General features: G+C 45.4%; 1 long non-coding RNA gene across 1 annotated transcript; it reads right to left on the bottom strand.

The window, feature by feature from the left end:
* Positions 1-2,800: 2,800 nt before the first annotated feature.
* On the bottom strand, positions 2,801-4,264 carry LOC108289611. The gene is made up of 2 exons (XR_001819242.2): positions 4,181-4,264; positions 2,801-3,063 (listed from the first exon to the last, which is right to left on the bottom strand). It is a non-coding gene; the product is annotated as an uncharacterized LOC108289611 (long non-coding RNA).
* Between the last annotated feature and the right edge of the window lie 9,396 nt (positions 4,265-13,660).

Raw genomic sequence — 13,660 nt, 5'->3', positions numbered from 1 at the left:
TACAAACTGGGTGTTTAAATGACAGAAATGTACCGTCTGAGTTCTGGAGGCTGGAAGTCTGAAATCCAGGTGTCAGCAGGGCTGCTGCTTTTTTGTTTTTTGAGTTGGAGTCTCACTCTGTCACCCAGGCTGCAGTGCAGTGGCGTGATCTCTGCTCACTGCAACCTCAGCCTCCTGAGTTCAAGAAATTCTCCTGTCTCAGCCCCCTGAGTAGCTGGGACTACAGGCGCCCACCACCACACCTGGCTAAATTTTGTATTTTTTGTAGAGGTGGGGTTTCACCATGTTGGCCAGGCTGGTTTCGAACTCCTGACCTCAGGTGATCCGCCTGCCCCAGCCTCCCAAAGTTCTGGGATTACAGGTGTGAGCCACCGTGCCCGGCCTGCTTCTTTTGGCAGTTCCTTCCTTCCTCCTTTTTGCTGGGAGGGAGAATTTGTTTGAGGTCTCTCCCTGGCTTCTGGTGCTTTGCCAGCAATCTTTGGCATTCCTTGGCATTCCTTAGCTGCATCAGCTGTGTCTCCGCCTTCATCTTCTTGTGTGCTTGTCTTCAAATTCTGCTTTTTATAAAGTCACTAGTCATATCGGATTGGGTCCCACCCTCTTCCACTATGACCTCATCTTAACTAATTACCTCTGCTATGCTTCTATTTCCAAATAAGGTCACATTCTTAGGTATTACAGGTTAGGATTTGAACATCTGAATTTTGGGGTGGACTCAATTCAGCTCATAACAGAGGCCAATCAGAAATCTCACCTCCTCCAGGAAGCCTTTGGCAATCAAACTCATGCAATCCCCCCTTCCTGGAACTCCCATAGCACATAATGTCTGAGGAACTCAGTGACCCAGGGCCACGTGGGTGTTTATATTCTGTTTCTCTGAGGTTGGACTTAACTCCGGCTCAACGGCATTTAGTTTTTGAACACAAGCACAGCACAGCAGAAGCCCTCTTATCTGATGTTATTAGGACTGGTAGTTGGGTAGTAAATTGAAAATCCAACAGGATGCCAGCAAGCAGCATGGGTCAGCATGCGGTGGGCAACAGATTTATGCAGGAGTAGACTGTGGCCATCAGAAGTGTGTGTGCGTGAGAGTGTGTGAATGCATGTGTGTGTGTGTGTGTTGTGCATGGCAGTGTATGCATGTGAGTATATGGGTGCGAGCATGTCTCTGGGCATGTGGGCTCATGGAATGGGTATGATCGCGTGCATGTGTGTGTGAGTGGGTGTGGATGTGTGGATGTGGATATGTGGACAGCCAGGGAGGCCAAGGAGATGGGGAGCATACGGCCTTTGCCTAGCAAGGTGTAGCAAAGTGAAGTGGTGTGTCTCTGGGAAAGAGGGGGACACTGGGCCAGGAACTGGAGCTCTTGGTCTCCGCCACATCTCTGTGGATTCAGGGGAGATGTGTGCATAGTCATTACAATGTGACACGTCCGTCCTCATCGCGGATCACCCATGTCATCTAATGCACTCCCATTGAATTCCAGACTCAGTGCTGCCATCAGCTCCCCAGGAGCTCTCCCCCCAGGGAGGGAATGTGGCCATGAGTAGACACTCAGACCCAGCATGTAGGGACAGAGGGAGGCAGCCTGCCCAGCCATACCTCCCAGTTCCTCTCCTCAATAGCTGGTGTTCTTATGCAAGTTACTTACCCTCCCTGAGCTTCTTTGAAGTGGGTTTAATAATAGTACCTGCCACATAGGTTGTTGTGAGGATTGATGAGATGACCCATATAATGTGCTTAGCACAATGGCTAGGATATGGCAGGCTTCCAAAAGTATAAGCTACCATCATAATGATTAATATGATAATAAATGAAAACATCTGTATTGTTTGTCATATGTGCTCCAGCGGGCTGACTGCATTAGGCCTCCTGAGGGCACGATCTGCTGTTCATCCCCAGGGCTAGTACATTGAAAATCCTACAGAAATGCCAGCAAGCAGCATGGCTGAGCACAGGGCCTGGCATATAGCAGATGCTCAGGAACTGTTTGTTGCAGAAATGAATGACTGTGAGTGAGTGAGTGGCAAGTCATGTTTCTAGGCCCATAGGTCCAGGACTGTGGTAGCTCTGCAAAGGTAAGCCATTCTATATATTTACACTTGGTGACTGGGCCACCTTTCCCTGGGGACAGTGAACCCCAATCAACCCTGGCATGTTACTCACTCTTGGACGGGAGGTAGGAAGGGGAGGAGTTTGGAGCTGGAGTTCCCTGAGCAGCCACTTGGTCACCAGGCCAGGGCTTGGGTCATTAGCACCAAACTTGCCATGCTGTTGAATTGGGTCATTTATGTCTGCTTCTGTTTTAGTCTGGAGGGAAGCACAGGCATCACTGAGAAAAGTCCGTGTCCTCTGATGCCTTGCTACTTATTCTAAGTGTGTTCCATGGACCAGCAAAGTGGACCTAATCTAGGAGCTTGTTGGAAATGCAGAATCTCAGGCCTGACCCATGGAATCAGAGTTTACATTTCAACAAGATCCCCAAGGGCTGTGCGTGCATATCAAAGTGTGAGAGTTTTCTGCCCTAGTGCCACTGCCTTGAGAACCTACGGCTTGGTCATCTCTAGAAGAAAATCTAGCCTTTGTGAGGTGCCACTTCTCCTGCACTCCCAAATGCACATCCCAGCCCTTGGCCAATTAGAATGAGGTTGTCCAGGGATGTACGGTGCTCTTGCTCCTTCTGGCCAGCTCATCTCCCATCTCCTTTTCTGAAGCTCTTACACTGGTCAGCAACCTGGCCCTTCTTTGCTGTTATGATGAGAAACTTCTCTGCTGTTTGCTGATTGAATTGATATTTGTTTTCTTGAAAAGCATGTTTTAATTCAAGGGAATTTTTGTTAAGGCAAGTCTGTCTGCTGTGAGTTTTATCTCCTCTCTGTTGCTTCCTGGTGGGTGCCACCCCAGGTCCTGGTATGCATATTCTGGAGCCCAAGGGCCAAACAACATCCTTAGGCTTCCAGACAATCACCGGCCCCTCCTCCACATCTTTCCTCATCTATCCAGCTGTGCAGACCTGGCACATGGGCATGCCCTGCCTTCCTATTTCCCAGCTCGTACCTGCTCTGGAGATAATACAAACATATGTCAATGACAACGCATAAAATCCGATGACAGCCCAAGAACTCCTAAATCTTCCAAATTGCTGTCTGTACTTCCTCCCTCTTTATATCCTGGCATGCCTGAGCTGACCCGCCCCCCAGCAGCTGTAATCATGTGTCTGCTTCTTCCAGCTGCTTTGGGAAACGCTGGGGCTCCAGGTACCAGCCTCTGCCTGGCTGCACCTCTCCAGAGTTGGATACAGCTAAGGAGCAAGGGTCCCTGGGGATTGGGAACAGGACAGGGCCTAGAGCACTCCCAGATCCAAGAGTCCTTTGGCTTTCCACATGGAAAACTAACCAAGAGATGACCAAATCCAGTGAATTCACCACAGGAATACACTGCAGGGAAAAAGAGAATTCCCAGTTGGGAGACTTGTGGCAAGGAGAGTGTGCCTCCTTCCCAAGCAGCTTAGTGCTAAATATGGAAACTCTGAAGAAAAGTTACAATTTTCCTTGGGCATCTGGAAATTAGGTTCTGCTCTCAGGTTCAAGTTAAAAACAGTGGTTGGAATTCTGGTGTCAACTTTGCCAGGTAAGAGGAGATTGGGGGAGCTCCTTGCTGGTGACGTGAAATCCTGGCTGGCCTCTGTATTGGTGAAGGGTTTTGGGAGACAAAGGCTCCAGGACAGCCCATTTGCTCATCACAGGTACAAAGAGGCTGATACTTGGCCTCCAACCCTTTTTTTAACTCTAGAGAAAAATCTTTCACTTTGGTTGGGGAGAAGCAAAGCCATTTCATAACTCATTTCTTGATGAAGAATGGATCATTTTAAAAAGCTTCCCACCTCTTTTACCAACTGACCCTATAATTAGACAAAGCATTCATTTCCTTTTTACTTCTGGCTCTCCAAAGCAAGACCTAGTGGTCAGGGGCTATCAGGAAACAGATGGCACACTCAAATCAGGATGCTTTAAGGAGTCCCTAAAATAGAAAAAGGCATATCCTGCCCACACCTGCCTTGACTAAGGTAAGGGCAGGGTATAGGGAAACCAAGAGGGCTGGTGCATATCCTAGAGCTGGGATCTCAGTGCAGGGCTCTTACCACCCCTAGGCCTTAAGGGGCAGACAGGAGAGAATTACTGAATCTGGGAGGAGACGGTCAAGCGGACTGTGGCATTGACAGGAGCTGGGATCTTCAGCTGAGGTGTGCAGCCAGCCTGAGATGACCCTGTGAAAAAAGAGACAGAGGAAGAAATACGCCACCTTCACTCACCAGCTTCCTTTTAGTCTGCCAGAGACCCCCTTGACCAGACTCAGCCTAGAACCAGAGGTGGCACAGCCTATTACTGTGGGACAGACAGGTCAGTCTCGTGGGGTAGTGAGCAGCATGGAGAGAGGCAAAGGGTGGATCTGGAGAGGCTGAGAGGAGCCACCTGGCACTGGTGCTGCTTTTACATTCCCCCTGCACCCCACCTGATGCAGTCCTTCTTAAAACTGCTGCCATGCAAGTATCTCGTCACTTTGCTCTGAAGCACCCGTTTGTGGCTGTCATCAGTATATATTGCCTGGATCTCTCTTCTGCCAAGCCAGTTTGTAAGCCCATAGAGACAGAGATTGTGTCTCTCTTGGATTTACCCACCGCCCTGGGGTACATACGTTCCAAGTCTCCTCTGGCTTTCTACATGGAGAACCAACCAAGAAATGAATAAATCCAGTGAATCAGCCACAGGAATCCCACGGCAGGACAAAAGAGAATTTCCAATTGGGAGAGTTGCGGCAAAGAGAGAGTGCCTTCTTCCTAAGCACAACATATGTGCAAAACATGCACGTGTGTGTGTGTGTGTGTGTGTGTGTGTGTGTATGTTTGTGCGCGCGCATCAGCGAGGAGAGGCCAGGTGACGTTGCAGGTAACAACCACCAGATCTCAGCAGTGTTAGACAATAAACGTTTTCTCTTGTTCACATTGCCTGTCTATTGCGGGTCAGCATGGAGTGCTCTGCATTGTCATAGTTAGTTTGGGACCCATGATGTCTTTGCCTCAACACACACATCCGGAATTACAACAGGAGAAAGAATATGGAGTGAATTACTCACTGGCCCAATGTGTCCCTTCTGTACACATTTCATGGGCCAAAGTGGGCTTGTGGCCATGCCTAACTTTCACAGTCAGGGAAGTAGAAGCCTCCCATGCTCAGAAAGCAGAGAACTGAACTATTTGGTGAACAGTCTCCCAAAGAGGCTGAGGTTGGTCTCTACCAGGGAGCCACGGAGGAGTGATTAATAATTTTGAATTAAACTGAACAGTAGGTATCAATAAAAATTAAATGAATAAACAAATCTGTGCCTTTTGACATAGTTCAAATCAGTCAACTCAGCAACAGCAAAAAAAAAAAAAAAAAAAAAAAAAAAAAAAAAAAAAAAAAAAAAAAAAAAAAATCAGCAAATCAACTGCCCAGGAATTATAGAAATTGAATGACTTGTAGGACACAGACTGGTTTATATTACAATACCCCATTTCTGGCTGGTTTCAGCGTAGCCTATGTTGTTTGACATGAATTGTGCCTGGGATGTGGATTCTTCATTGGGGGAATTCTTCCCCAATTTGATTATGTTATTTTTTTCCAGATTCTTATGTCTTCAGCTATTCTTTAAGACTTGAATAGATTAATAAAGATCTCACTGATCCTGATGCCCTCTTTGGCTCAGCTCCAAAGGGGATGTAGCCACTGCCACACTTGCTTCCCTGCCTTCTGTGGGACATCTCCGTGCATGGCATCCTGCATTATCCCCAGGCATCAGGCTATAAAACGGCCCTATCCTAAGCCCCTCCCAAATCCCTGGATCTTACAGGAAATAACCTCACCTCAAAAGTAGAAAAGGGTGAAAAAACATTTTCAGATCTGAGCAATCACTTTGTTGAAAAATTGAAACCAAGTTTTCAGGATTATTTTAAAAAGCAGAAAAGTATGTTCACTCATCTTCAGAAATTGTCCATACCTAAAAACTGTTTACGTAGTGATGCAGGCTGGCCAGGTTATTATAAGATTGTCTCAGCCACTTGGCTTCCCAAAGTAATTGCCTTGAAAAATCATGAAGAGCCTGGGACTAAAGATGTAAATGATGGCAATAATTTTTTTAAAAAAACAAATGACCAAAGAACTATGATATCTATTCTCTGTTCCCTCCTGTTTTTAAGTAATCTTTTGCACACCATGAACCCTGAAAGCAAATGCTAATAATGCTTCCTCAGAGTAAATTGTCAAAGTAATTTTGATGGCTGGACTTAGGCAGATGGACGTTTTATTTACAACAGCAAACCAGATTTCCTGGGATAAACACTAATTCATGAGATCTCTAAGGAGCTTTGTGTGCCTAGAAGAGAAAGATGAGAATGACCTGTGACTCAAGACGTGCATGATCTCAATGATAGTTATTGTGACAGTAATCTTAAAAGCCTACAAAAGTTGGGTGGCTAGCAGGGACCTTCCCTGTCTTCTGAGGGGGTCTGGGTCTATTCAGCTATGGAACCATCTTAAGGGCCCTTTTGAGGTCCTGCCTGTCATCTTCAGTTTTTTCAGCAACTCACATTCTGATATGACCTGCCAGGGAGGGGGTGAAAATGATCAGCAGTGGCAACTTCCACTTTTATAATTCCTTTACCTAATGGTAAAAATAGGACATGCTCATTCATTGCAGAGAATTTGGAAAATATGAGATAAAAAGAAGAAAATAAAAGGCAACCGTATTTCCCCACCCACTGATAATCACCATCAACTTTCTGATGTCCCCCTCTTCCTTCTTAAGCTTCAGTTTTCCATGTATGGATTTTTAAATTTTTCCAACCATGCATTCATCCTTATTTATTGAGTGCATACTATTGCTCTGTTCCCATCATCAGTGATGTAGCAGTGAATAAATAAAGTCCTGTTCTCATGGAGATGAAGTAATATCAGAGACAGTTACTAAAATTCAGAGGGCAGAAAGACCATTGGAGAATCTTCAAACACTTGGAAGTTAAACAGCATACTTCTAAATAATTCATGGGCAAAAGGGGGAGTCTAAAAGGGAATTAAAAACACATAGGACTCTGAGGTGCAGTTAAAGCAGTGCTGAGAGGAAAATTTATAACACTAAATGCTAACATTAGAAGAGGAAACATCTGAAATCAATAATCAAAATTCTCACTTCATAAAACTAGAAAAATAAGAATAAAATTATACCCAAAGCAAGCAGAAGAAAGGAAATAAAAATAGGAGCAGAAATAAATGAAATTGAAAATAGGAAAATAATAGGGAAAAATCAATAAAATAAAAAGATTGTTCTTCAAAAAAAAAAAAAAACCAATAAAATTGATACATCTCTAGCAAGACTGACAAAAATAAAAAGAGAGATGTATTACCACAATTTCAGAGATGGGACAGAGGATATCACTACAAATCCTGTAGTTGCTAAAAATATGATGAGCAGATGCTTTGAACAACTATATGCTCATAAATTCAACAACTTAAAAGAAACAAACCAATTCTGTAAATACTGCAACCTATCAAAACCCAACCCAGATGAAACAGACTATCTGAGTAGCTCAAAAGCTATGAAAGAAATGGACTTTATAATTTAAAAAGCTTCGGAGATGGTTTTCCTGAACAATTCTTCCAGATAAAAAAACACGAATTTTACACCATGTTATCCAGAAACTAGAAGAGAAGAGAATACTTCCTAATTTATTTTGTGAAGCTAGTTTAACCCTGATTCCAAAGCCAGATGAAGATTGCACAAGAAAAGAAAATCACAGACTAGTGTCTCTCATGAACCTAGATGCAAAAATCCTCAACAAAATATTAGCAAATCCAATCCAGAGGTGAATATACATACCTAGGGAGGTAGGAGTGACTTAACGAAATGAGCTAAGACTTCACATTTGGACAGACTGTTTCAATTACCAGCTTCCCATGTGATAGATACAATAACTCTCTGAACCTTGGTTTACCTGTCTGTAATACAGGGACAACACATATATTTTAGGATCGGTTCATATATCTAGTAAATGAAATTATATGTCTAAAGGAAGTCAATGGAAGTTATTTTGTCATAGTTCTTTCTTTTTTCTTTCTTTCTTTCTTTCTTTTTTTTTTTTTTTTTTTTTTTTTTTGGTTTTTTTTTTTTTTTTTTTTTTTTTTTTGATAGAGTTGGGGTTTCACCATGTTGGCCAGGCTGGTCTCGAACTTCTGAGCTCAAGTGACCCACCTTCCTTGGCTTCTCAAAGGGATTACAGGTGTGAGCCATCATGCCCACCAGGTTTTCTCTTAAGGAGAAACTAAATGCTACAGCTATAGCTGGTATTTTGTTATGGCAGCCCAAGCTGACTAATATAGCCATGGCCCTTAAACATGGCCCACAAGACCCTGTGCCTTCTGGCCCCCCCTCTTTCTGCTCACTGCCAAGACTTCTCCTCCGTGGCTCACTCCCTCCAGCACCACAGGCCTCCTTGGTATTCTCTGAATGTGAGGAGCACATTCCTACCCCAGGGCCTTTGCACTCCATCTCCCCAGCCAGTCTCACTCTTCCTCCATGGAAATTTCCCTCATTTCCTTCAAGCTTTTGTTCAAAGTTGCTTCCTCAATGAGGCTGACCCTGAAAACTCTTGACAATTACAACTCACCTTCCCCCATCGAGCACTTCAACCCCCCTTACATGTTCTACTAAAAAGAAAAAAAATCTTCCCATACATTGGTCACTTCCTAACATATGGTATCATGTATTTGTAGGATATTGTCTATTGCCTGTTACCCTCTGAAAAATGATAAGCTCCAAAAGATCAGGTATATGGGTCTCTGTTTTGTTCACTGAATCATTCCAAGTGCCTAGGACTCTGGCTGACTCAGATCTCGCTTGGCTGAGTGAATGAACCTCTTCCCCAGCGAGCAAGCCTGCTGGCCGAGGAGACCACGTCATACCAGAATTTCCCAGCAGGTGGCAGCCGACGCACGCCAGAGATGGCTGGGTCCCTATACTTTGAACTCAAGGTTCTTCCAATTAAGTGCAAGATAAGAAGCTGGGAGACTCACCACATTTAGCTTGCTCCTGACGCATACTTGTACTGGAGGTTGTGTGTAGGGGATGAGCCCGTGAGCTGATAAAGCCTTTATCTAATAGAGGAGGCTGTTTACCCACAATTCAGGGGTAAAAATATGTAAACAGCCGTTGAGAAGAAAGGTCAGAATCCTCCCATCGTGGGGAAAAAGGGCAGAAGAAAGCCTGTAGGCACAGACTGGCATCACACCTGCAGATGAAAAAGTGGCATTGGGCCACTATTCAGGGGAAAAGGGGAGCCTTTAACACATTGTCAGGGGTGCGGGTGTTTCTTTTTTTTTTTGACACGGAGTTTCGCTTTTGTTGCCCATGCTGGAGGGCAGTGGCACAATCTCAGCTCATTGCAGCCTCCGCTTCCCGGGTTCAAGTGATTCTCCTTCTTCAGCCTCCTGAGTAGCTGGGATTACAGGTGCCCGCCACCACACCCAGCTAATTTTTTGTATTTCTAGTGGAGACGGAGCTTCACCATGTTGGCCATGCTGGGCTCAAGCTCCTAGCCTCAAGTGATCCACTCGCCTCAGCCTCCCAAAGTCCTGAGATTACTGGCAAGTAATCCACCATGCCCAGCCTAGTCTTACTCTTAACACACCAGAAGATGCTTTGTTATGGAACCTTGAATCTCCCTGTGGGCCCCTGCCAAGCTGCCCTCCTCCCAGTACTTCTGTTACCCATCTAGTCATGGAATTGAGTTGTAGTGGTAAGGAATTCTTTAAAAGCCAAGTCCAAGGTGAACATGCCTTCCATCAAGTTCAGCATTTGAGTGTGTCTGTTTAGGGGGAGGCTCCCAGGCAGAAACTGCTCGAGAATCTGAGTCTATGAGCCCAGAACAATCCACGCCAACTGATCAACCTAGTAACTACCACAGTGACTATAGGAGCTAGCATTTATTTAACGTTTCCTGTGTACCAGGCATGTTCTGGATATGTTTACCTGCAGTATCTTATTCATTCTCAGTGCAGCTCTCTGAAGTCCACCCTATTCTCATCCCCAACTCACAGAGGACACAAGAGAGGTTGTCACTAGCCCAAGGACCCAGTTCGGGGTTCTGGAGGTTACCCTTACCCCTGGAGGGGAGGAATCAGCTGAGATGTACCAGGTATCCTAATTGACCTCAGAGAACATTTAGTCCACCCCTCTGTGTTGACAGATGGGGAAGCTGAGGCCCAGAGAGGGGAAGGGACTGGCCAAGTTTACATAGAAGCTTGCCCAGTCCCTGTGCAGGAAGAGCAACCCAGTGCCTTTAACATTCCCAACCAATGTCGGGAGTTCAAGCACAGGCTTTTATTATTTATTTGTTTGTTTATTTAGAGACAGGGTCTCACTCTATTGCCCAGGCTGGAGTGCAGTCTTGTGACCATAGCTCACTGCAGCCTCGAACTCCAGGACTCAAGCATTCCTCCCTCCTCAGCACTCCCCATCCCCAGTAGCTGGAACTACAGGCACATGCACCACCATGCTGTCTTGCTATGTTGCCCAGGCTGGTCTTGAACTCCTGAGCCAAAGTGCTGGGATTACAGGAATGAGCCACCATGCCCGGCATCACAGGCTTTTGCTTTCCTCGGATTCCACATTTGCTTCAGTCCTTGCTGGTACTGAACACTTTTGCATAAGAGCTTGTGAAAACAACACCACCTCTCTTATTTTAGGAGTTTTATCAACTAATAGACTCTCCGGCTGGAATCACTGGCCTCTCATGATGTGAATTCTGGCTTCTGTGGCTTTTAGCTGGTCACCTTGGTCCAGCCACTCAACTTTGAGCTGATTTGTTCATTGGTAAAGTGGGGATTACAATATTCATGAAAGGCTAGATTCTAAGCCAATGCTGTCCCATGCAAATGTAATGGTAGCCACATATGTAATTTTAAATTTTCTGATAGCCACATCCAAAAAAAAAAAAAAAAAAAAAAAAAACAGGTGCATCATACCTCATTAAGGTGATTTTTCTTCAAAAATCCACGAACTTATGTAAGGAGGCTGAGGTTGTAGTGAGCTGAGATTGCGCCACTGCACTGCAGCCTGGCACCTGGCGACAGAGAAAAAAAATAAAAAAAAAAAAAAAAAAAAAAAAAGGTAAAGGGCAAACCAAAGCATACGCCATGATTATTTTTCGTGATGTGTTTCATTGAATGCAATAGCTTCCAAATACCATAATTTCAACATCTAGTCAACATCCAATTGTTAATGGGACACTGTTTCATTTTCATATGAAGTCTTCAAGATGGGGTGGGTGTTTTGCACTTACTGTGCATCTCAATTTGAACTGGCCACGTGGCAAGGGGCTGCTGTGTGGGACAGGATGGTTCTAGGCCTCCGTAGCATTTTGAGCATGTGGCTCTGGGCTTGGGGAGGATCTTGGTATCTACACCTTGTCTGTAGATGGCCATCATCTGGGACTCTGATGGAACAGAGATGGCGTTCGTCCCGGCCCAGTAAGTCCCCAGTACTCTGATGTCATCAGCAGGGCTCTGGGCTGCCTTTGAAAACCTTCCCTTCCCAGATGAGTTTCCTCCAATGCCACAAATAGGTCTCTCTCATTCTCTGAAAATATTCATGTCCATTTTGTCCTTGATGTGGTGGAAGTGATCTTAACAACTGCACAGCAGACTGAGATACAGAAAGAGAGAGGAATGCAGAGGATGGTGGGGTGACGGGGGAGCTGGAGAGATCGTGTCCTCCCTCGGGGTGGCTTGGCCTTGTGACATCCTGGGGCTCAGGACTCTGGTCACTGTGGAATGTTGTCTCTGCTTGCCAGCTCAGAGCCTCCCCTCGCCGCACCCAGCTGAGCTCTGTGGACTCAACAGAAACACCCTAATTACAGGAGTGCCCCACCTCCCCAACCACGAGTTCTATTTGATAATAAGCAGGTGTCAGGGGTGCAATTGTGCATGGGCTGTGCTCAGAGAAACATGAAAAGGCTCAAGCCACACTTCACCCTCCGGGGCCTGGGCTGGGAGATTGGAGCCAGCGTTTACTTGGGTTCTCCTGACTTCAGTGGTCACTGGGGCTTGTGGAGAGGGGCAAATGCAGGTGTGGTAGCTCAGACACAGGGCTCTGGGCTCTCCAGCAGGTCTGAGGGTGGCAGAGACCCATCTAACTTTCCCCTCACTCCCAGCTCCCAGACAGTTCCTTCCTTTTTATTTTTTCTGGAAGGCAGAGGTTGAGGGCCGGAGCTCTGCATTCAGCCTGCCTGGGTTCACATTCCAGCTCTGCCATGTCCTGTGGCTTCGGTGAGTTACCCAACCTCTCTCTGCATTGGTGTCCTCCTCTATGAGTGGGGTGGTAACTTCTTCTCACGATTCTCTGAGGAATAAATGAGGCAATAACCAGGAGACTCAGCATCAGACCAGGCTACTGTGATTACTTTTACAGGGAGAGACCTGGTTCCAAATACTTCGGCTCGTCCAGAATAGAGGCATCTTACTTTCCCCAATTAATTAATTTTATAGGTAAAAAATACAACATTAATAAAATCTATTCTGATAGAGAACAATCTCTGAGATGTATTGTGAAGTGAAAAAAGCAAAGTGCAGAATAGCATATGATAGAAGCCAACATGGAACATAGATGTGTGGCCTGTGTTTGGGATGGCACAAAACTTACTGGTAATGAGTGACTAGGGAGGGGAGCCAGGGACAGTGGTGAAAGAGAGGTTGACTTTTCATTCTCTAGCCCCTTGTAATATTCCCATTTTACCAGGAGTATGTATTCCTGCTTTTTTTTTTCATTTTGAACATGAATTAATTTTTTCAATTAAAAAATAAACTAATTCAAATATCCTCCACTACCCCCATCATGATAAATGTCATATGTAGAAAATTTTCCAGTTCTGAAGAGAGAGACTGAAACTGCTGTACCATTTCATTGCTGGGTGTCAGAGGACCCAGGGTCCCTGCCTGGAAGATGGTTTGCTCTGAAATTCGTTCCCCATGTCTCACCATGTAAGCATCTGTCAGGGTTTAACTGGGGCAAGAGGAAAACACCAAAGGAGCACCTCATGCATGTAACACATATGCACCCTTTAAACATAGCGTTTCCCTCTCACACACATGTGCACACAGGCACGCATGCACACACACACTTACGCAAGCTAAGGACTACACATGCACCCCTCAACAACCAAACCACTTCATATCCACATACTAACAAATGAGCCACTTCACCTATCCACATCCAACCCCAAAGCCCTTTATACCCACAAACAACACATGCCACCACAACAACCAAGCACTCCGCACACCTCGACAGTCTTTACACACATGCACCCAATGACCAAAGTAGTTTACACAGACAGCCCAGAAATCAGAAGGGCTTCATGCATCTACCCAATAAGCAAAGCACTTAATACGCACACACACAGAGCTTTATATACGTACACACTCCAAGCAAAGGGTCCACACACACACTCACATTCCCCAACACCCAAAGCCATACATATCCACACATACAGCCACACACATACCCAAAAAGCTTTACTCCTTCAACCAAAGTGCATTGGCTGGGTGCAGTGGCTCATGCCTGCAATCCCAGAAC

The sequence above is a fragment of the Cebus imitator genome, unplaced genomic scaffold (assembly GCF_001604975.1).
Source record: "Cebus imitator isolate Cc_AM_T3 unplaced genomic scaffold, Cebus_imitator-1.0 Scaffold406, whole genome shotgun sequence".
NCBI classification, from domain to species: Eukaryota; Metazoa; Chordata; class Mammalia; order Primates; family Cebidae; genus Cebus; species Cebus imitator.
The sequence above is the reverse complement of the archived record's forward strand: the minus strand, read 5'-3'. Positions and strand labels throughout refer to the sequence as shown.